Here is a 22,300-nt window from a genome sequence, read left to right on the forward strand (position 1 = left end):
ATATAATATACTAATCTCCCCCTAGATACTTTTTTCAATGGCTATCAAATATGTATCCCCCCTAGATATCATACTAATCTCCCCCTGGATATTTTTTCTATGGCCATCAAATATGTATCCCCCCTAGATATTAGAGAAATCTCATTCTATAAACACACTGTACTTCTTTTATGGTTATCAAATATGTATCCCCCCTAGATATAATACTAATCTCCCCCAGGATACTTTTTTTGATGGCCATCAAATATGTATCCCCCCTTGAATTTAGACTAATCTCCCCCTGGATACTTTTTCAATGGCTATCAATTATGTATCCCCCTAGATATTAGACTAATTTCCCCAAGATACTTTTTTGATGGCCATCAAATATGTATCCCCCCCTAGATACTTTTTCGATGACCATCAAATATGTCTCCCCCCTAAATATTCCACTAATCTCCCCCTAAATACTTTTTCGATGGCTATTAAATATGTATCCTCCCTAGATATTAGACTAATCTCCCCCTAGATATTTTTTTTTCGATGGCCATCAAATATGTATCCCCCCTAGATATTATACTAATCTCCCCCTAGATACTTTTTCGGTGGCCATCAAATATGTATCCCCCATAGATTTTAGACTATTATCTCCCCCTGGATACTTTTTCGATGGCTATCAAATATGTATCCCCCATAGATTTTAGACTATTATCTTCCCATAGATACTTTTTCGATTGCCATCAAATATGTATCCCCCCTAGATATTAGACTTATCTCCCCCTAGATACTTTTTCGATGGCCATCAAATATGTATCCAACCCTAGATATTAGAGAAATCTCATTCTATATACACACTGTACTTCTTTTATGGCCATCAAATATGTATCCCCCCTAGATATCATACTAATCTCCCCCTAGATACTTTTTCGATGGCCATCAAATATGTATCCCCCCTAGATATTAGACTATACTCTCCCCATAGATACTTTTACGATGGCCATCATATATGTATCCCCCCTTGATATCATACTAATCTCCCCCTAGATACATTTTTTGGTGGCCATTAAATATGTATCCCCCCTTGAATTTAGACTAATCTCCCCCCTGGATACTTTTTCGATGGCTATCAAATATGTATCCCCCCTAGATATTAGACTATACTCTCCCCATAGATACTTTAACGATGGCCATCAAATATGTATCCCCCCTAGATATTAGACTCATCTCCCCCCTAGATACTTTTTCTATGGCCATCAAATATGTATCCCCCCTAGTTATTAAAGAAATCTGATTCTATATACACACTGTACTTCTTCTATGGCTATCAAATATGTATCCCCCCTAGATATCATACTAATTACCTCCTAGATACTTTTTCGATTGCCATCAAATATGTATCCCCCCTAGATATTAGACTCATCTCCCCCTTGATACTTTTTTCTATGGTCATCAAATATACATTACGTACCCCTTGATAGTAGACTTCTCTCCATAGATACTTTTTCTATGGCTATACAAATATGTATTAATTCCTTCTAGATATGACACTTAAATCTCCCCTAGATACTTTTTTGATGACCATGAAATATGTATCCCCCCTAATCCCACATTTTGATAATACAAGTATCTCCCCCAAATACTTTCTTTTGGTCATGTATTTAAATATATATTTATTTCAATCTATAGATATTTTATCAATTAATTTTCCCTCTGATGGACATTATAATTATAACTGTACTGTACCTCCCCATCATGATATATTGTATAATTTTTGTCCACACGCACATCCTTTTAATATAAGTATCTCCCTGAGATGTTTTCAACAAAACTGTAGATTTATTTCCAGATTCATGCAACTATATATATATATATACCTGCATATATATAGTGTATATCCTAATATAAAGTTGAATTACAATTGACACACCATTTTACACTTATATTCACTCATAAAATGATTTACATTGTATTCATCAAATTAGTAAATATATTATCTGAAATAAATATGACAAGTTTTATTTTTATTTTTTTTTCCAGATCCAAAATCATGCAATCAAATATGTATCCCCCCTATGTATCAATTGGTACATATATAGACATATAAGCTTATAAATGTGTTTGTATCTATATAACCAAGGTCTTGATAATTGAATAATCATAATTTATATGAATTGAAAATATGTATGCAAGTAATATTGAGCTATATATATATATCGTTTTTAAACATATGGTTGCATGAAAACATAAATAAATTGTATCAATTTGCAAGCACAATAAAATCATGGGATGATGTACCTGTACAGGTAAACATTTGGTAATACCACTGTGTACAGGTGACTATCTGACAGTGCCTATATATAGACACACCTGTACCTGTCCGTCCCACCACTAATTAGGTAGTTAGGTAATACCTGACCAGGTGTAATTAGTTACCTGGTACTTGTAAAGGGACTCCTGGTATATCTTTATGACCATTTGATTTACTGCCAACTAAAAATTATAACAATCACTATTGATGTCATGGGGGGGGGATACTTTTTTGATAGGGGGGATATTTTTTGATGGGCAAAAAAGTATCCCCGGATACTATTTTGATGGGCAAAAAAGTATCCGGATACTTTTTTGATGGGGGATACAAATTTGATATGACACCGGTAAACACAATATGCCCAACCCCGCAAGTTATCTTGACCGTATATTGCGTCATGGTCCAATAATTATAACTTGTCAAACATACAGGTAAGCCAGTATCTAGCTATATAGGTACCTCACGGTGACCATCGATAGATATATAGCCAGAGGGCAGAATCGTTGCCTTCTATGTTTGCACGGCTTCATGAGAATGAGGGCAGTATTATCTTTGTACATGTGATTTTTAGAAATTGTTACAATGGAAGTTTGTTAAGACAAACAAATATACTTTACCGTTTAAAAATCATATAGGTTTATGAATTTGAAACACATAAATACCATTCTTATTAGATACATGTACATACATGTTGGAGAGCCTTGGTACACCGTACACCGTATTCTGGGGGGGGGGGGGGGGGGTTAGATTGAACTAGCTGGGAAAACACAGTAAGTGATGCTGAATATACCTCAATTATTGTCATGACAGGCAGCCGTGTAGTGGAGATGACGGGAGCTGTACAACGCGTTAATCAAGCATGTCAGTCACAACCATGCATTTCCCAATAATACATGTATTTTGATTTTTTTTAAAATTTTAATATATAAAGCTTCATTATCAAATCAATTAAAGTGCAACAACCAGTTAAAATACATATCCCTATTGACAAGCATCATTGTAAAACTGTACGTATTTGTATGATGAGTACAATGTATATATGTAGAGAGGATGCCACCTAAGTACAGCATGCTATAAAAGGACCTCCTGGGGTTGGGATAAGGTACGTATACAGGTGTTGTTAGGTGTGATACACCTGACTGAACATATTGAAGGGGGCCAATGAAGGCCCCAGGCCCCAGTCTGACCAATGTTAGGTAATTTAAATTATCATACCCGTGTGGTTGATGGAACAGTATGAAGTCCAAGTGACCATGGCAACTGCAGTCCTAGACTAGCGGTCTACCTTTCGAGCAGGCATATTTTCAATGTACAATATATATTGTACATGTATGAATCACGCATTTTTGTTACCACGTAACTCACGTGGTTTGTAAAAGAAGGTTAGAATAGGATATTTCAAATTTTCAGTTTCTAAAATCAAAACAATTGTGCCAAATTCATAATCTAATCAACAACTATGTATTTACAGTTTAAATGGACAGAAGTTCGACTTTATTTTGACTCTGTGTGGGTTTAATTTATCATCAGTGCATGTGACCTACATTTTAGTGATCGTCGGTCATCCATTGATCAGTGTTGATGCTAGCAAGCAGCCACATGCCCAATACTAAAATTATTATCTACTTACTTAAGCCAGTGCTTACAGGTTCCTCAATCGGATTGACACACAATAGAATGCAATTTTCTAATGTCGTCCTTTTAACGTCTATGAGACGATTTTTCATATTTTCCAATGCTTTGCAACGCACCCAGGTTCCATGAAAGCAAATGCACACGAATACCAGAGACTTAGATATATTATATCTAAGTCTCTGCGTATTATAACACATTTGAACAACAGGGCTTAAAAACTATTTCGCGACACCTTGCCGTTTTGAAAACAATATTCGATGCATACAAAGTTAAACATATTTATGAAGGACATAATCTGTTTATGTTTATTATATATGTCCTTGCTATTATTATGCCGATCAATGTATCCTTTTTAATAAAAAAAATGCTGATCAAAATATCTCTTGGAACACTGAAAATCTTAGTTCACGTAAGATTCATCACTTTATGTGTTTCTTACAAGAATTTCATCTAACTATCAAAAGTAAGATTTATAAGATAAAAAGTCAATGTTTTAAACTATATATCACTAGCCAGAAAAAAAGTTTTTTACTGGGAAAATGCGGACTTGAACGATCCATTGATGAGACATAATTATAACCAGTACGTGGTTTACTGTAACAACCTGTACGCAGTTAATTTGCTACGCAGTTAATTTGCTTTTATAACTTATTAACTTCTACTAAGCGTCCTGATTATAAATATTAAAATTGTATGATAAGTATATGATACATTTTACTTTATATATGTATCAATTCAAATAAACATTATCGTGCGAAATGGTTTACTAGTAATTATCGGGGCAGTTTTATGTTGCAATCCAGAATATACATGTTATGGTTTCTGATATCGAGCAATAAATATATTTTCTATGCTGTCAAAAGTCCATATAGGATCTGCAGAATAAATAGACATTTTCTCATATCTCTGTAACACAATCATCTATTTTGTCTGTTGTCTGAATGTAGTGGACAGAATTACCTGGACACGATTGTCCACACCTGTAGTGGACAACCGTGTTCACACGTAGTGCACAATCTCTGTGTCTACCTGTAGTCTAAATCTTGTGCACTCCGGGTCTACCTGTAGTCGAAAACCTTGCTGCACTCTGTGTCTGCCTGTAGTCTAAACCTCGTGCACTCCGTGTCCCACTCGTAGATTCACAACCGTGTGCACAATGTGTAACCTTTAGTCTACTACCAACTGTATCTGGGAAATTCAGTGCAAATGTCATGGTTGAATGAGTTTTACCTGGAAAGTTCTATTTTTAGCACCATAGTAAGCAACGCGGTGGCTTAATTTGATGACTTTTACCAAAATTGAGACAATGAAGTTTGTCCCATTTTGATTAATAATGTACTATGTTATGTTAGTAATGGTGCCATTGTCAAAATTATTACCCCTTTTTTGATAAAAAAAGTTTTAAAAAACAACTCCATGCATTTTTCTTACACAAAATTCCTCATTTGGGTAATTTATTGATTACTCAAACAGGTAAATGTTACTCAAATGGGTAACTGTTACCCATATGCTGGGTTGTGCCCCAACCTGCTGAACATCAAAAGAATTGAATAATGAATGTTTTTGAAGTTGTCTCTCTGTAACTGTAATCATTCTCAAAGATCTAAAAGAAAGACATGTGATTGTTAATTTTTTTCCTGTGATGGCACAGTTTACCAGAAACATAAATGTTTCTGAGTTAACTAAGACATAGTCCAGTGGTGGATATAAACGAACTGTAGGCCTAGTGATGATAATATCGAGGATACTGTAGATAGACATAAAATACTCGAATACCGAGGTATCTTACAAGTTCTGTTACCTCATTATCTGGAACCCAGGGTGGTTCGCTAATTGTGAATGGACTGACGTCCACGTTGTTAACTGGTATCATTCGTAAACCACTTTTTGATCGAACCAATTTCTTCTCTGGGGCGGACATTGTTTGGGTGTATACGAACTGAAGGCTCGTTCGAGTAGACCGTTTCCGGTTGCGTTTTGACGGGTGCATTCGATGCACAATAATTTCTTTAATAAAAGCCAAGGCCTTAAAGGGCGCAGCCAGATGTTTTAATATGAATCATGCACGGCATAGGAAGCGCGCAGCTCTACTTGTTTATTTTATTTTCTATTTCATGTAGAAGACATAATTTAGAAATAAAAGGATGCAATTTAAACTATAGAAGTATATGATGTAATAATTGTCTAGCATAAACGCAAAGAAATGAATTTAAACTCAAAGATTCTGATTTTTCTATGTGCATTCAAGGCCTGGAGTTCCGCGTATGCGAATCCTATTATTTCGCGCCATAATGTTGATGTTATGTGACGTTATGATTCCTTGTGCTCAACTTCACCTTGGTGGATATATTTTGACTGTACTCTATAGCTTTTAATTTTCAAAGTGTTATTATTATTATTTAAAAAATAATAAAAAAAATGCTTTATTACTCCTATTATGCATTTGCATTAGTTAAATATATATTTACTGGGGAGAGCAGTACCGGAGCAACGTACAACCTCCCCATATGTATGAAAAAATGGCGGCCGCAAACTGTCAGTGTGTTGGATTGAATTTTGAAGATTGTGTATTTTCCTATATTTTCGTGTATCTGTTATCTTAGAAGTGCTTCGCACTTCGGCACGAAAGGCTGCGCCTTTATAATGAGCTGACTTCTAAGCACCGCATTCACGCTGATGGGATTTTTACAGTGGGGAAAAACGGCGGCCGCAAACTGAAGTTTTCAGTGAGTAGGATTGAATTTGAAAGATTGTGTTTTTTTCTTATATTTTCATGTATGTGTTACCTTAGAAGTGCTTCGCACTTTGTGCTCTTCGGGCACGAATGGCTGCGCCCTTATAATTCAGGTGTCTTTGCAATGATGACATGTCAGATGACACGAAGTCAAGCAAATATAATTATTGCTAATCGTTTTGGTATCAAATGTCATTTTAATCACCTGTCACATGCGTCAAAACTCGGTTTGATATTTGCGTGGAATGTTCATTGTATCAAATGCCAGACACTCACCAAACAAGGCTGATGATGTACCGATGTGTAAGGATGACAAAACAGTTACTCTAGTAAAAGCAGTTGCCGATCGAGTAAAATGACAAAACATGTTGGCAAGTGGCTTCTTACTAAAACATTTACCATGACAATCACAACACAAATGTGTGTACAACTACAGTTTAGTAAAGCTTTTGTTTGTTTGATTAATTAACGTCCTATTGACAGCTATGGTCATTTAAGGACGGCCTCCCATGTATGCGGTGTGTTGCGTGTATGTTATGCGAGGTGCGTGTCCGTGGAGACTGCGGTATATTCATGCTGTGTCTTGTTGTATAGTGGAACTGTTGCCCTTTTTATAGTGCTATATCACTGAAGCATGCCGCCGAAGACACCAAGCAACACACCCCACTGGTCACATTATACTGTTAACGGGCGAACCAGTCGTGCCACTCCCTGTATGCTGAGCGCTAAGCAGGAGCAGAAACTACCACTTTTATAGACTTTGGTATGTCTCGGCCAGGGGACTGAACAGGGGCGAACGCTCAGCTCAAGGCCAAAAGTGAGGCGGTGCCAAGGGAAGCATTAGGAAAGACAAAGTCAGTTAGGTAGTTTAAGGAGAAAAGATAAGATCCTTAATTTAGTCGCCTTTTACGATCATACAATAGGGGCAGCAGGTACAATTCTAACGCCCTACCTGCAGGGCCACTTTTTTAGTAAAGCAGTTGCCATGTCGGCTGATATGGGCCATCGTATAAACCATGGAATATGTGAGCCTAAGTTTGAGATAAAATATAAATATTTACACATTTTTTTTAACACGCCAGCAAACTATTTCCATTTTGCACATATGTAGCTATTGAATACTTTAAAATTCAGAACCAGACAGGGCACTGCAATAATACTTGCGTGACAGATAATGGATATCTTATTCCGTGAGAGATAATACCATTCACCGTAGAAGTATTGATAAGAATAGAAATTGCTCTACGCTATTTTCAATGGGTTTTGAATCATTCAAATACAAATATGTCTATAAAATAGACAGGAGTATAAACAACAAAACCAGCCGACTAGCTTTTTTTAAATAAACCTTTCACCGATACAGGCGATATGTTTGCACATGCAGTGTTTAATTATGTTTTTAATAACGGTTTTGGGGTGAATTTGCCTTGGATAAAGGCATTTGGCATATAGAAAAATGTGTGTTATAGGATTGATACTATATAAATAAAACAAATAATACCGATTTAACATTCATACAGAGTTCCTGTGGTTTTGGGTCCATTTTATTTGGTTGGGATTTGTGTTTCCCGAGGACGTTTCTTTCCCGAGCACACTGAACGGACCGGATTAATTACTTCTATATGTAGCCGAGTATAAGCTAACCTTTAATTTACACCCAGTGCATCATACCATTTTATATGGAGAATTAATGGAAACCGAACCTATAGAAAACCGAAAGAAAAGATTATCAGATCCTAAAAATAGTGAGCAGCAGGCGCAACTCAAACTTCTTACTTGCAGGACCGTCTTTACATTACTTGTGTTCTTTACATTGTTGTTATTATGGTTCTTAACAAATAAATGTAATAATTCTAGAACGTTTGTGAATATATTATAATGATGATTGATTTAGAAAACATGCTTACACTGTATTGTATGTTCTTCTATAAAAAACTTTTATGTTAAAACGTAAATGTACATTAATTATGTAGAAATCCACATGTTATGACACGACATTTTGGAGTAGGTATAGATTTTTGTAAAAACTGTCAAATGCTGATCTAAAGACTGAGTGGTATTGAGCTGTTTTGAATAAGCTGAATACAAATGATTTAAACTACACATGTGCCATTATTAAAAGCAATCTTACTGTATATTGTTGAATATCCAATTACAACTTTAAATACCTTAGGGTTGCTGATTAGTAATGTTACATTATACCGAGTTCTTGTCGAAAGAACTAGAGCGACATTACAGAGACATTAATATTTGTGTACCTTCCTGACTATGACCTACATCTCGCACAGGTTCACAGTCTTGTGTTTTTTTCACAATTCTTTTTTATTTACACATGATAAGGGTATTCTGGTGGCAGTGTTTGCTCAAACGTAAATCAACATAGTGTCCAGGGCCGATTTCGATTTCGATTGATGTTTACCATACAGTTTGCGTTCTCGATTTGGAGAGGTTCACCGGTATTACAACATCATGAAACTCCAATGTAAACGCTTGTTATTGAAAGAGAAACGACTAGTGGGATGTATACTTCTGATATCTTTGTCTTTGATAGTGCTATTCAACGATGGATCTATCTACACCACCTGGTAAGTGGATTTTCAATATCACTGAGCGAGTTTTGTTTCATTACCATCGAGTAGAAATGTGTATTTGAAATGCGTGGATAATACTGTATAGGTCTTGATGTTGTGAATCTTTGGTTTACGTGAAGCACAGACTGCACTATTCCATGAATATAATCCCAGTCTTTATACCACCGTACTTTGAATTTATCATACCAATTACAATACACATTATTCGACGACTTCCTAAACAGTGTCATTCATATAATTTTGAGTTTAAGCTAGATTTGTTTCTTCTTAGTTTTGTTCTATCTACGACTTCCTTCAAAAACTATTCCATATTTGCATAAAACATATAGGTATTTGCCATTGTGGGTAGGTGTTGATTGTGACGTCGTTTAATTTGCGAGCGTACCGTCATTCTTTTCAGAGACAACGGCATAAGTTTCGGTCACAAAATAATGACGTCACAAGGGCGGTTACTGTGTGTTGGTTGGGATTCCATGTTTCGAATAATCGTTTTACCAGTTCTAGGATTATTTGCTATAGTGATCAAATCTATAATGTCAAGTACTTTGCTTTTCGCAGTGATCATCGACCGATTATACAAACAAGAAATTTCCAGAAATCTCATCAAAATCCAGCTGCTGATGTCTTGTTGCTAGGGTACATGAGAGGAGGGACTACTTTTATGGGTGAAATTCTGGGAATTCGCAAAGATCAGTTTTATGTATACGAACCTCTACACAGGATAGCCAAGTACCAGTACTTCAAAGAAGGGTTTGTGTGCAGCATGACGAACGCAAGTTGTTTGTAAGTATTTTTTCTGTTCAAAATGCGTGGATTTTCAATGTCATTTATCCGGATGCAATATAATTCTGATAAATAAATAAATGAATATAGATAAATGAATAAATGAATAAATGAATAAATAAAATTTATTAAATAAATATGTAACAGAAACAATGAAATAAATGATTCCAATGCAATTTAATAAACCAACCTTACTGACATATTGTTGTTATTTTTAACAGGGATTCCAGTGGAAATGACACAGAAGCTATCGATATTCTCCGCAATATCTACAACTGTGACTTTAACACTTTTCAAAAAATTATGTTACCATGGCAATTTCGTAAAGTAAACTCTACCGTATTGTCCGATTGTGAGCACCACGTGACCCATTGTGTTGGCACCAGATTACTAATTTCTACCCATGCTTTAACATAGCATTCCAGAGTAAGTAAGGTGATACGTTTGACTGTTTGGGTTTGCCTCACGATTATTTAACTCACGGCCTCATTTAAAAAATCTTACATTTTAGTTCAAGAGATCCGAGAGCGATCATAGACTCTAGGTTAAGAGGAAGTGGCAACACAACATTGGATGAGATCAAATCTCTTTGTCAAAAAATAAAACAAGACTGTAAAGATTCACTTCAGATGCAACGTAAGTACCCGGGGAGAATCCGTACCATTTTTTACGAGGATATAGCGACAAGCCCAATGGAAGCATCAAAAGTATTTGAATTTGTTGGATTTGCATCTGAAATGAACGACTTTCTTCACATTAATTCTATGATACATTCGTCAAAAACGGAGGGTGTATACACCACGGCTAGAAATAATTCTGAGCAGAACGGCTAGAAAATGGAGGACGCGTTATCCCTTGGCACGTGATTAAATGGACAAACGATGAATGCTCTGATGTTTACGATCTGCTCGGATACCCACAGTTACGATCGCACGAAGATCTTTTAAATAGCAGTATTCCATTACGAACATGAACTGTATCACATGAAATATTCATGAGTACTTTCTTTCGTGGATTAGAGATTTCAAATAATTTTGTGCATAGAAATATTCGCGGTTCGCCGATAGAACAATGATACTATATAAGTTTTTTTTATATTCTTGGTTCCATATAGCAACCAAGAGAAAACAACAAACTTTTCTGCACAACGTAAATGTTAACTTAGGCAGTTATCTGGTAAGTTGTTGACTAATGATTGCATGGCCTTGATACATATTTCTGTATGACTATCATTTAAAATTACATATATTTGTGTACAATATTTTAGGTTTTGTACATGGTCTATTTATACATGTATGCATTTAGACACTGTCAATTACTTGTTTGTCATACATGGTGGTTTGGGATAAATCTGTTTTAGTTAAATCATGTATAAATATATATCTTTTCAATAATACACTATATTAATGTTTTCTATTGTCATGCAAATCAACCAAATAATTTCATTGTACTGGGATATCGTGCAATCAGTTTGAAAAATAAAATACTTATCGACAATTATTGAAAGAGTTATCAATATCAGCATTTTGTTGAAAAATATATTTGAAACGGTATAAGGTTCTTCTCAAGCAAGCTTTGATGTTAATGATGGTGAAGTTTATGATACGATGATGATAATGATGTAAAATGCAACAAAATATCATTTGTATTTGTTCGTCCTTTGTTAAATTCTTTTAAATACAATAGTTCGAACATCTAACTAGGGCAAAGGAAAACAAAATAACGTCACGAAATCGACCTGCTCCATGTTATATTACCAAGGTCATATAAGTCCATTATGTAAATGCACCATGTTTGTTTTGCGAGGTTTTTCACCGGCAAAGAAAAAATAAGGCTAATTTTTTCCTAGGAGTAATTATTGGAAATCGATTCTATATGTCACATCACTTATCATTTACAAAATCTAAAGACATTTGTATTTTAATTTTCTTCACCTTTCTATTAAATTCAACATTTTCAACATTTCCCACTGAATTTGTTTCGCTGATTACACCCATCCCTCGATTTAATTCAAATACATTTTTTGATAATTTTGCGAATGGACCATCCGCAAAATTAGTCGTACTAGGATAATAAAACGTCATATGTGATACGTTTTGAGATCTGGATATCATAATGTATGCCCTTTTTTCGACGTTTGGAATCTTTAACGCTGTGTTTAATATCACTACCAGAATATGTTTTTGGAATTAATTGTCTGGGTATTTAAACAGTTTCTCACCTAAAATATCTATTCTCGTGTTATGTTGTGTTAATTCTCTTCGAACTTTTACTCCCAACATACCTGATAGTCATGGATATCGTACAAGTCCTCTTCGAACTTACAAAACATTGGTCATAAACCTTGTAAAGGAAGTGTGGAATTTTGTCTCATTCAAGGTTAGTGAATTGTCAGTAACGAATTACCCCGAATCAGCACATTGTCGTTATAAAACTATGGATATATGGATAATTGTTGAAAACTATCAGAGTGAAAATTCTGTTAATGTTTCAAATTAAAATTACTGTTTCTTAAATAGCACCTGTGTACTGTATTTTCAGTTTTACAATACTAACATACATTAAAAGTTATACTTTAATAACTCTTACTTTGAGCTTGATATTTACATGTATTATTCATACCAACATGCGAGGGGCGGGAATAATTAAAATGACAAAGCTTTGAGGCTCCCTTGTTTGAATTGTATCGATATTCATAGCCCACAGACAACATTTGGGATTCTGTTTTTGTGTATATTTAATAATTGATAATCTGAATCCTTTTCGGATTTTCTCATCAAGTTAAGAAGCACGTAAGATTACAGTCGTGGCTTCGACCAACTGCTCTCTTATTACAACAATCAAATACTTTTAAAAGATGGCAAGATTTCAGTTACGGATATCTATTAGCACCATGCTCTTGCACATGCTCTTGAACGTCCGTATTTTGAGCAAATTATTCATTTTCCAATCCAATACCCAATCCCCGATTACACGTGCTTTGACATAATTTGGAGGATATGCATATCCTTATTTTAATTCAATAGTTTATTATTTTAATATAACTATCATTCACTTGCTTCTTATATTAGGATTCTGTCTATTTGCTGTTTTTGGAAGACGTAATGAAATAAAATAGTATGAAAGAGTATGAAGGATGTCCATTATACAATGTATACATTGACTTTAATATCAGGTACACATAAATATATTGCTTTTGTAATATTTTTTTATTACATTTAGAACATTCCTATTAACAAGTAGCGATACTTTATTTGAATAACATACATGAACATGGTTGTTATCATGATTTGTTTCTTCTACAATGAACATGAAATTACGTTGAAAATTTATTTTGACTAAAACAAAAACAGGCGCTGACACTTGTACCAATGTATATCACAGATAAGCCATAGACAGAATGTGCTAAAGACAAATACGGCACTAGGCATCATTGTAATTTGTCTGTCTAGAAGATGAAGATGGTACATTAAAATAAAACATTTTTTACACCTTCCGACTTTTCTTTCATGGATGGGGTAAAATGTCGATTTATGTAAAGATAAACACACTACACCATTACAGTAGAACCTCATTAGAGAACACATATTGAGAACGATAAAACTAGATTTAGAAATTTACACAAAAAATAACCATTTTACACCATTTTGAATGGAAAGATGCATTAATTAAAAAAATAACTTTAATATATTAAGTCGATATTTGACTTTTAGATAAAAATGTTACTGTTGTCGATTTCGAGTCGTACCATCTTTTTATAATTCTCGATAACAAAAAAATAATATCTATGTAACAGCGATAACAAAACAACATCGATAAAGACGATACACGCACACAACGATTCATTGTCTTTCCAATTATAATTTATTTAATTAATAAAAATGGAAATGGTTTGAAATTTGGAATAATTAATCATTGAAAAGTGTAGAAATGATGCAGAGATTTGAGAGTTGCCTCGAGCTCCCTTACAACGTCAACAAACCGTATACATGTACAATGAATGATATGCTAGTACTCAACTTAAGTGAATACAGGTATTATCTTGTCATTTTTAAATTTTCATATTTTCAGTAAAAAAGTTTTAAAGTGTGTAAGTTTTAAATTCAAAATGGTTTCCCCTTGATATGTAATGCCAATATACAGAAGGTAAAACGAAAGTGGAAACCCATGTTATCTAAAACATCCCAGATACATCACGAGATGTATGGGTATCTCAGTAGCTACGAATCACAATTATTGTGAATGCCAAGCACACTGGTACCAACTGTCACCATGAAAGGTCCTGTATGGAATCACTCTAAGGAGTTCAATGATCTGAAGGTGATGGTAGAGGTAAGTTGACTCCTGACCTATATAGAAAGCCAGTTGTGTCTTTAGGTCAAGCTCGGCGACTGGCGGTGAAGGGAAACCAGATATACTGCACTATTTATGTTTGTGTATTTCATTAATTATCAGACATTTGTTGTTGTGTAAAAAAAAACCCGGGTAACATGTTAGATCAAATAAAATTATTGCTATTCATAATTTAAAAAAACCTTCCCACGACACAAAATCTGTTGTAGAAGTGGTATTTATGGACACTGTTTGCAAACTAATGTTTTCAAGTGTTTTTTTTTTTACAATTGCGATTCATTTCCGAATTTCTGAATCGTTATTAAAACATTGGTTGTCATATATTTGACATCCATTGGTTGGGATGTGGTAACATACATATTATGAAAACCTAATATAGCCAATGGTGCACGGTAGCACACCATGAAAAATATGCTAGAATACCCAATGTTATGTTACACAACACCAATGCATGTCAAAATTTGACAACCGATGCTTATATTTACATTCATATAGTCATCCCCCGCTTATAAAAAAGGATGAAAATATAAAGTATGAAAATAAAAAGTTATAATTTACAGTTTAGTGACTACCGACTAAAACAATTAGTAGATGAAATAGTCCATCGGTAAATAGTCGTCTGCTTACAGCACTGTCCTGTACTCTATGCACGTGAAAGCTGACCTACCTGTGTTATGCTTGAGTGCATATCCAGACCGATATCGTATAATTTTCGATTTGATACACAGGCTTCTGACTATTGATATTACGGACAACCTCTATATTTAAGCATTGATGTCACTATTTTTTAATTTTATCGGGGTATGAAAAAAAAATTGTTTGTCAAACTGTGTGAATCCGCGTAGCGGATTCTCACAAAAGTTTGCAAACAATTTTTTTTTCATAACCCGATAAAATTAAAAAATAGTGACATTAATACTTATAATTAATTTTATTCTCTATTTGATAAAATGAAGTATGTTTAAATGTAACGTTATAGTGGTTTTTCAAGGGATTCTTTTTTCCGAATCAATACGCAACGTCAATGTCTCTATTGTGACGTCACAAAACGTCGGGGTTTCGCGCCATTCTCGGATTTTTTTTTTCATAGTGGTATGCAAAAAAAAAATATTGGCCAATCAGAAAGCCATGATTTGGTATGAAAACAAAGAAAAATTAAATTTATAAGTTACGCTCATTTCTATTGGTTAAACCATGGAGATTATTTTTCTATCGATCGAAAGAACTGTACGTTAAGTGAATATGACTTCCTAATACAGAACATTTTCGCGGGGAATTTTAAAAGCGGCGCCGTCATTGGACAAACTGAATTATTGGATAAGATATCAATGCGCCACAACTCGATTTTTTAATAATAAAAGTAAGTAAAATCACGGAATGAACATGAAAAAGTAAGGCAAGTTTTAATTTGATTTTGAATTTGGTTTTTGAGACAAACCCCGAATTTTGGAAGTCATGTCGGTGTCCATACTCCGTTTCGGGCAAAATGGGAGATGTCTAATCGAACTACTTTGACCATACACAGGTTTTGTCAATAACACAAGTTCATCGTATTTTCTTGTTTGAGGATATGAAAAGAGACGGGGAGAAAAATATCGCGGGTTTGGACAAATCTTTCAATTTATATAGAGAAAGTTTTACATTGGCATGACAACCGGCTAAGAATACCTCGCAAAAAGAAAAACAATAGCTATGAATCCCTTGTAGATGGAATTCCCATTGTAGATAAATTACTACTACTTATTGAAGTGAAAGTAAACGTGTTCAAAATAGAAACTACGACGAGATGAAAGAAAGGATTGAAACTAAAATCAGATATAACTCATCTGAAGGAGAATAAAAATAAATACTGGAGGGAAAATTGTCTACTCTTGGTCAAAATAACGAGCAATCACTTGTAAATATCCAGAAAAGGTAACATAGGTAGGAAAATAAGCTTAAAATCATTCTGTATTTATTTTTCAAAATGGCATGTTCGATATAAGATTGTTGATATAATGGATTGTCAATTTGATATTAATTAAATAAAGGCGTTCCTCTTGTTGCAAAGCAGACCATCAGCTCAGCATGGTTATGTGATAAAAAGATAAAAACCAAAACAAGGAAATAAAAGAAATCAAGTGAAAAATATTCTACATTTTCTTATGTAACAATATGAAAACCTTACTTGAATTGCTTCATTGGTTCTCTCGCTTGCTTGCTTGGGCTCACTCTCGCACCAGATTCGTTTGCTCGGATTGCAAATACTCTTGAGACATGGAAACGCATTGGATTGATTTAACACATTCACATATAAGGCATATAACTTTTTCAATGTAGCTAGCTGCAAAATAGACGAGGAAATTGTGTGAGGTCAAGTTGGAACTAGCGATGAAAGGTCAACCAAACGTTGAAAACGAATGTTTACGGGATCAGATTAAAACATTACAAAGTGAAATGAGTAAGTATTTACATAACATATATTTTAGAACATTAGTATTTAAAAAACGCTTGAAATTGTTATATATATAGTGTTCATGAGCGTCTCTTTAATGTTACCTACACAGTAATTTTTTTTACCTTAATCAAGCCACAATTTACTTAAAATTTACAATCCAACGACAATTTTTATTTACAAGATTCAATAGATGAAAAAATTACGCAGACTTTGTATGGAACCCTGATGAAGACAAACAGCAAAAAAATGGAGAAATAAGTAAGAAAATCTTCTAAATATATAGATATATTTTTTATCATTGAACAATAACATGTTAGATATTAAGTATACACACCAAGGATTGAGGATATGACACAACTTTCAAAAGAAGCCCTCCCTTGTTGCTGCAAAAAAAATAAACTGAGCTAATGGAAAAAAAACAAGGAAGTCCTCGTATAGTCGAAAGAGTGCTATGATGTTGATTGAATGTCTCTGGGATATGTTATTTGAATTTGAGGATTGCACTGTTTCACTCCATAAGTTCCCTCGCTCGCTCGATTGACTCACCCACTCATTTACTCGCTAATCCTCCTCAAGAGGTTAAATTTTACAACATAGTTTTTTCAACTTATAACCGCATTTGAAAAATCTATTTTTTCGTCCTTTAAGTTCGGGGGTAACAAGGCTGAATGCGAGTCGGAATGGGGCATCAATGAAAGAGATATATACGTATGTCTGTGACTCTGTGGCCAGAACGTCGAAAGATATCCGAGAGGGTATGAATTGTCTTATTGATGCCTGGATATTGTCCAGGACATTATATAAACAAAGCCAACACCGGCTCTGATAACAAGGTGTAAGCAGACGACAACTTCTTGTTTTTTGCTGTGCGTGTATGTTGTGCGAGGTGAGTGTACTGAGAGACTGCGGTATGTTTTCGTGTTGTGTCTTCTTGTATAGTGGAACTTATTGCCCTTTTTATAGTGCTATATCACTGAAGCATGCCGCCGAAGACACCAAGCAACATACCCCACCCGGTCACATTATACTGACACACACGCAACACACCGCATACATGGGAGGCCGTCCTTACATGACCATAGCTGTTAATAGGACGTTAATAAATCAAACAAACAAACTCAATAGTATAAAGACCTTTTTTGACCCCAACTCAATCAATAGTTCACATCTCTCATTCAATTCATTCAATAGTAATGAAAGTTTTCTTATTTTGCAGTTTTAAATGGCAAGGTAACTATCCAAATTATTCATAAATTAAATTCATTTCAAAATTTTGTATTTTATGTCTGAATTTTCATAGTTTTTTGTTTTTTGTTTTTTTTGTGGGGGGGGGGCCTTCCTCAATGGGGCGAACAAAAGTGAGGCGGTGCCAAGGGAGGCATTAGGAAACCTGGAGTCCGTTAGGAAGAAGAGAAAAGAAGATCCTAAATTTAGTCACCTTTTACGCTCATGCAATAGGGGCAGCAGGTACAATTCTAACGCCCTACCTGCAGGGCAGTCACAGTTACATATTTACAGAAATTACACACAAGTATGAGAAGAATACTGTATAATATTTATACATCTAAATATATATTGCCCATATATAGAATCATAATACTTTGATCATTACTAAATATAATTGCCACATCTTACTAACAATAACAAGTTCTGAGAAGGCAGCATAAACCAATCAACATATAGGCTGATAGGTTGTCAATATGTTTTGTATTTCACAATATACATAGGATCATAAAGATGCTCCACCGCTGACAAATGGTATTTTTTCACCATAAAAAACAGGAGCAGACGATTTAGTATTTTTCTTCAGTTACAAAAGTTTCTTACTTTACACCATTACCATCATTGAAAAGTTTGAACTTTTAATTTTACTTAAAGTTCAAAATATGAAAAATAATTAATTGCATCCCGAAAAAATTCCGTTGCACTATATTCTATTTGGAATGGAGTAAATAAATGATTTAATGTTATTTTTGGTGTTAATTATGTATATATATACACGATTAAACACGAATTATTGTCTAACACAGTTGAGTTCAGGTGGTGAGCTGGGCTTTCACCTATATATTATTGTTTCAGTGGTTTTATACCCTGATATAATTTGATTGCTAACAGCTCCCCTGCTCAATATTGTTGCAGTGGTATTTCTACTGATTTTTGAATACTGGCTATGGGTGTTGAGCTGGGCTCTCAATTTACAGTGCTACATCATTTTATGTTTAGATATTCATATGACCTGGTATGTTTGTTTGTTTGTTTGTTTAATTAACGTCCTATTAACAGCTATGGTCATGTAAGGACGGCCTCCCATGTATGCGGTGTGTTGCGTGTATGTTGTGCGAGGTGGGTGTTTTGGGAGGCTGTGGTATATTCATGTTGTGTCTTCTTGTATAGTGGAACTGACCTGATATTTCCTCTTTCAATTATATAAGAATTATATCGAAAATTATATCATTTTTATTGATTTTAACTTTCTCTATGGTATATAACAACTCAAAAATTAACACATTTGGCAAAGCTTTGCATTCTGTTTTTATGAGAAGGAATTACTCTCCTATTGTAACCCTGGTCGTATACCTATATTGAACGGAGTGGTTATAAGGATCTGTATTTCAATCAGATTGGGTCGTATAGGCCTTATACATATTTTGATAATGTTCATTTTACAGTTTATTCATGACCAATTTATGAACAATTTAGAGAGAGTTATGGAAAATAATGGTGATAGCAATATTAATCTTTCTTCCCTTTCCTTTATGGTTTATATATTTTTCAGAATCTTCACAAGTACAATGTCTAAAGTGGCGAAACATAGGTCGGCACTGCCACCAAAAAACTCTATCTAAAACCTCATCATCCTCAAAAACACCACCCAGAAAGAGGCAACGCATGCATATTCATGACAACAGAAGCACCGAACCAGTGGCGACATCTAGCATAGAGTTCGTGAACAACGGGCAATCGGTACAACCCTCTGGTGGCGCAGATGTCAATAGTGGCATGGTCCAAACTATTGTTGATCAAATAATGTCAAAAACTTCGGACATGGTGGCTACAGCTGTGGCTCAGACAACGGACAAGTTCAAAGCTGACATGAACATGCCTCAACCAACAAGTGCGAGCCCCATTACCATTTCAGCTCTCACACAATCCAGCAACACAACAGATGAGGCTACGACATCACCTGATCATGAAGGGTGTGCTACCAGTGATGACGGACATATCAGTGATAGTGTGCAGGACTTGCCAGATACAACAGCTGCTATTCGGGGTCAAGGTAACTCCGGTCACCTGTGAACTCAAACTTTACCATTGGGTTTCAATGTTTCTAATAAAGTTCGGAACGAAATTTTTAACAACGAATTTGTGGAATTTTCTTCACTTTTGTTTCCTCTCGGTGAGAATGATACACAGTTCAATATAACAATGAAAGGAAATAGAGGGTTCGGGCTGACTGCTCAAATCAAATCCAAAGAAAAAATGTTTAATACTCACTGGAACTAGGCGTTCGATATCTTTGTTTCTATTCATGTATCAAAATATCCAAATGAGATTCAAGGTTTGCTGAAATATGGAAACACCTATGGATTTCAGGCAGCGCATTATTATGATGAAAATTTTAGAAATTTGCGCTTCATACAATCATTACCTTGGGTCACAACTCACAACGAGTTGTGGCGCTTAGCATCTCTGAAAGGCAATAATCATGCATCAACCTTCCAAAACAAAACACAAAATTTTCGTGGCAAACACTTCCATAAAAGCAAACAGTCCGGGAAAAATTCCAGTCGTAACCATCCCTTTCGGCGTAATGACAACATATGCACAGGCTCAAAAGGCTTTTGTTGGTCTTACGAACGTGAGGGAAAACGTCAACAACCTGCAGGATCATGCAAATTTAAACATGAATGTCATCTCTGCGGGAAAAAAAGAATCTGGAAAATATTATGAAACTGTTAATTTCTGAAAGAGATGTTGGGGCAAGTTTGGTTCCTAGTTATGGTTGTTTGTCAATTTTGAGTCATTGTGTAATTAATAATGAAAATTTATCTTTTGTTAACAGAAATTATGGAAGTCCAGGCGGATGTGGATTTAACTTCCCCATCAACATCAGATCAGTTTGTTTGTTTGTTTGATTAATTAACGTCCTATTAACAGCTGTGGTCATGTAAGGACGGCCTCCCATGTATGCGGTGTGTTGCGTGTATACTGTTTATAGTGCTATATCACTGAAGCATCACATCAGCCTTTGAACACGAAACAACTAGAAACTCCAGAATTGGATGAAGATTTAATACCCGATATCACCGGAATAGATGAAGAAGAGGAGGAGTATGAGCCAGTACCCAAAAAGAGAAGGATGCAAGCACGTCAGCCGTCAGTGAGGCAGAAGTGGACTAGTGAGGAAGAGCAGGAATTAAAAAGCTTGTTCAAGCAAAATTTCAAAGATGATAAACTGCCAGGACAAAAGTCAATAGAATCCATGATGAGAAAAAGCAAATTGCAAAAAGACCAAATTCATAATTCATTTGCGCAAAAGAAACAAAATCATGTTGCTTAGTTTCTTTTTGATAATCAAACTCAAAGGATCAAATCTTTGAATATCTCACTTGACTGCTCAATAACCAAACAGATGGAGACTTTATGTCTGTTGGGTTGAATGGCTACCAAGTTTAGTTGAATGCATTTTTCAAATGCATGTAAATTTATTTTGAGTAAGTAAAATAAACCCACATAAAAGGGCTTTAGTATTTTACTAGTTATCTCGCCTTCGACAGTAATAAACATCCAATTGAACTGAAACTTTGCCAAAAACTCTTGGGTCACTCACAACATACGTACAAATACTGCATATTTTCGGGTTAAAGTCAACTTTAATTGTCAATTTGTCAAAAGAACTTCCAACATATAAATTCACTAAGCAAGAAAGGCAAATCATAATTACGAGTAATTCTTGTTTTTAGGTCATCTGTTTCGTCCACCATGTGATATACTTTTCACATTTTGAACTTCTTCTCAAGTTCTAACTGAAAGTTGCATAAATGATCCTGATATGGTCCCGACCAAGTGTTGTTATTTTTTGGGTCGATCTGATATCCAAGATGGCCGTCACAGCCGCCATACATAGCACATCGTGGGGTCTATTTATATATAAACTTGTGGGTTGTCTTGTCCATTGCATTGTGAGGTTATTGTCCAAGGCATTGTTGGGTATTGAAGCGATCTATCTTAAATTTCCTGTGCAGGTTCCTAGTTAGTTGTGCATATTGCATTTTGGGACCAATCGGTCAACAAGATGGCCGCCAGGCAGCCATCTTGTATTTTGATAGTTAAAGTTTGTTACCACTATTTCAGAGAACGTACAGAAGGCATCTCTCTCAGATTTCAAATATAGGCTCCCCTCGGGGTCTATTTTTGCATATTTCATTTTCGGACCGATCTGTGAACAAGATGGCCAAGGGTGCCATCTTTGAATTTGA

General features: G+C 35.0%; 1 protein-coding gene and 1 long non-coding RNA gene across 3 annotated transcripts in view; one reads left to right on the top strand and one right to left on the bottom strand.

The window, feature by feature from the left end:
- Positions 1-8,200: 8,200 nt before the first annotated feature.
- Positions 8,201-10,385, top strand: LOC138306280 (uncharacterized). 2 transcript variants are annotated; one of them, XR_011205823.1, is made up of 4 exons: positions 8,201-8,401; positions 8,997-9,241; positions 9,806-10,030; positions 10,252-10,385. It is a non-coding gene; the product is annotated as an uncharacterized lncRNA (long non-coding RNA). The 2 variants fall into 2 exon arrangements; XR_011205822.1 differs by lacking the exon at positions 8,201-8,401 and having other exon boundaries at positions 8,519-9,241.
- Positions 10,386-12,444: 2,059 nt separating this feature from the next.
- The window catches only part of LOC138305885 (mucin-2-like), a 403,923-nt gene continuing 394,067 nt past the window's right edge, over positions 12,445-22,300 (bottom strand). The window contains exon 9 of the mRNA XM_069246153.1: positions 12,445-12,454. The gene's annotated coding sequence lies outside the window, so the exon portion shown is untranslated. The remainder of the gene's footprint in view (positions 12,455-22,300) is intronic.

Source organism: Argopecten irradians, chromosome 13 (genome assembly GCF_041381155.1).
Source record: "Argopecten irradians isolate NY chromosome 13, Ai_NY, whole genome shotgun sequence".
In the NCBI taxonomy this organism is placed as follows: domain Eukaryota; kingdom Metazoa; phylum Mollusca; class Bivalvia; order Pectinida; family Pectinidae; genus Argopecten; species Argopecten irradians.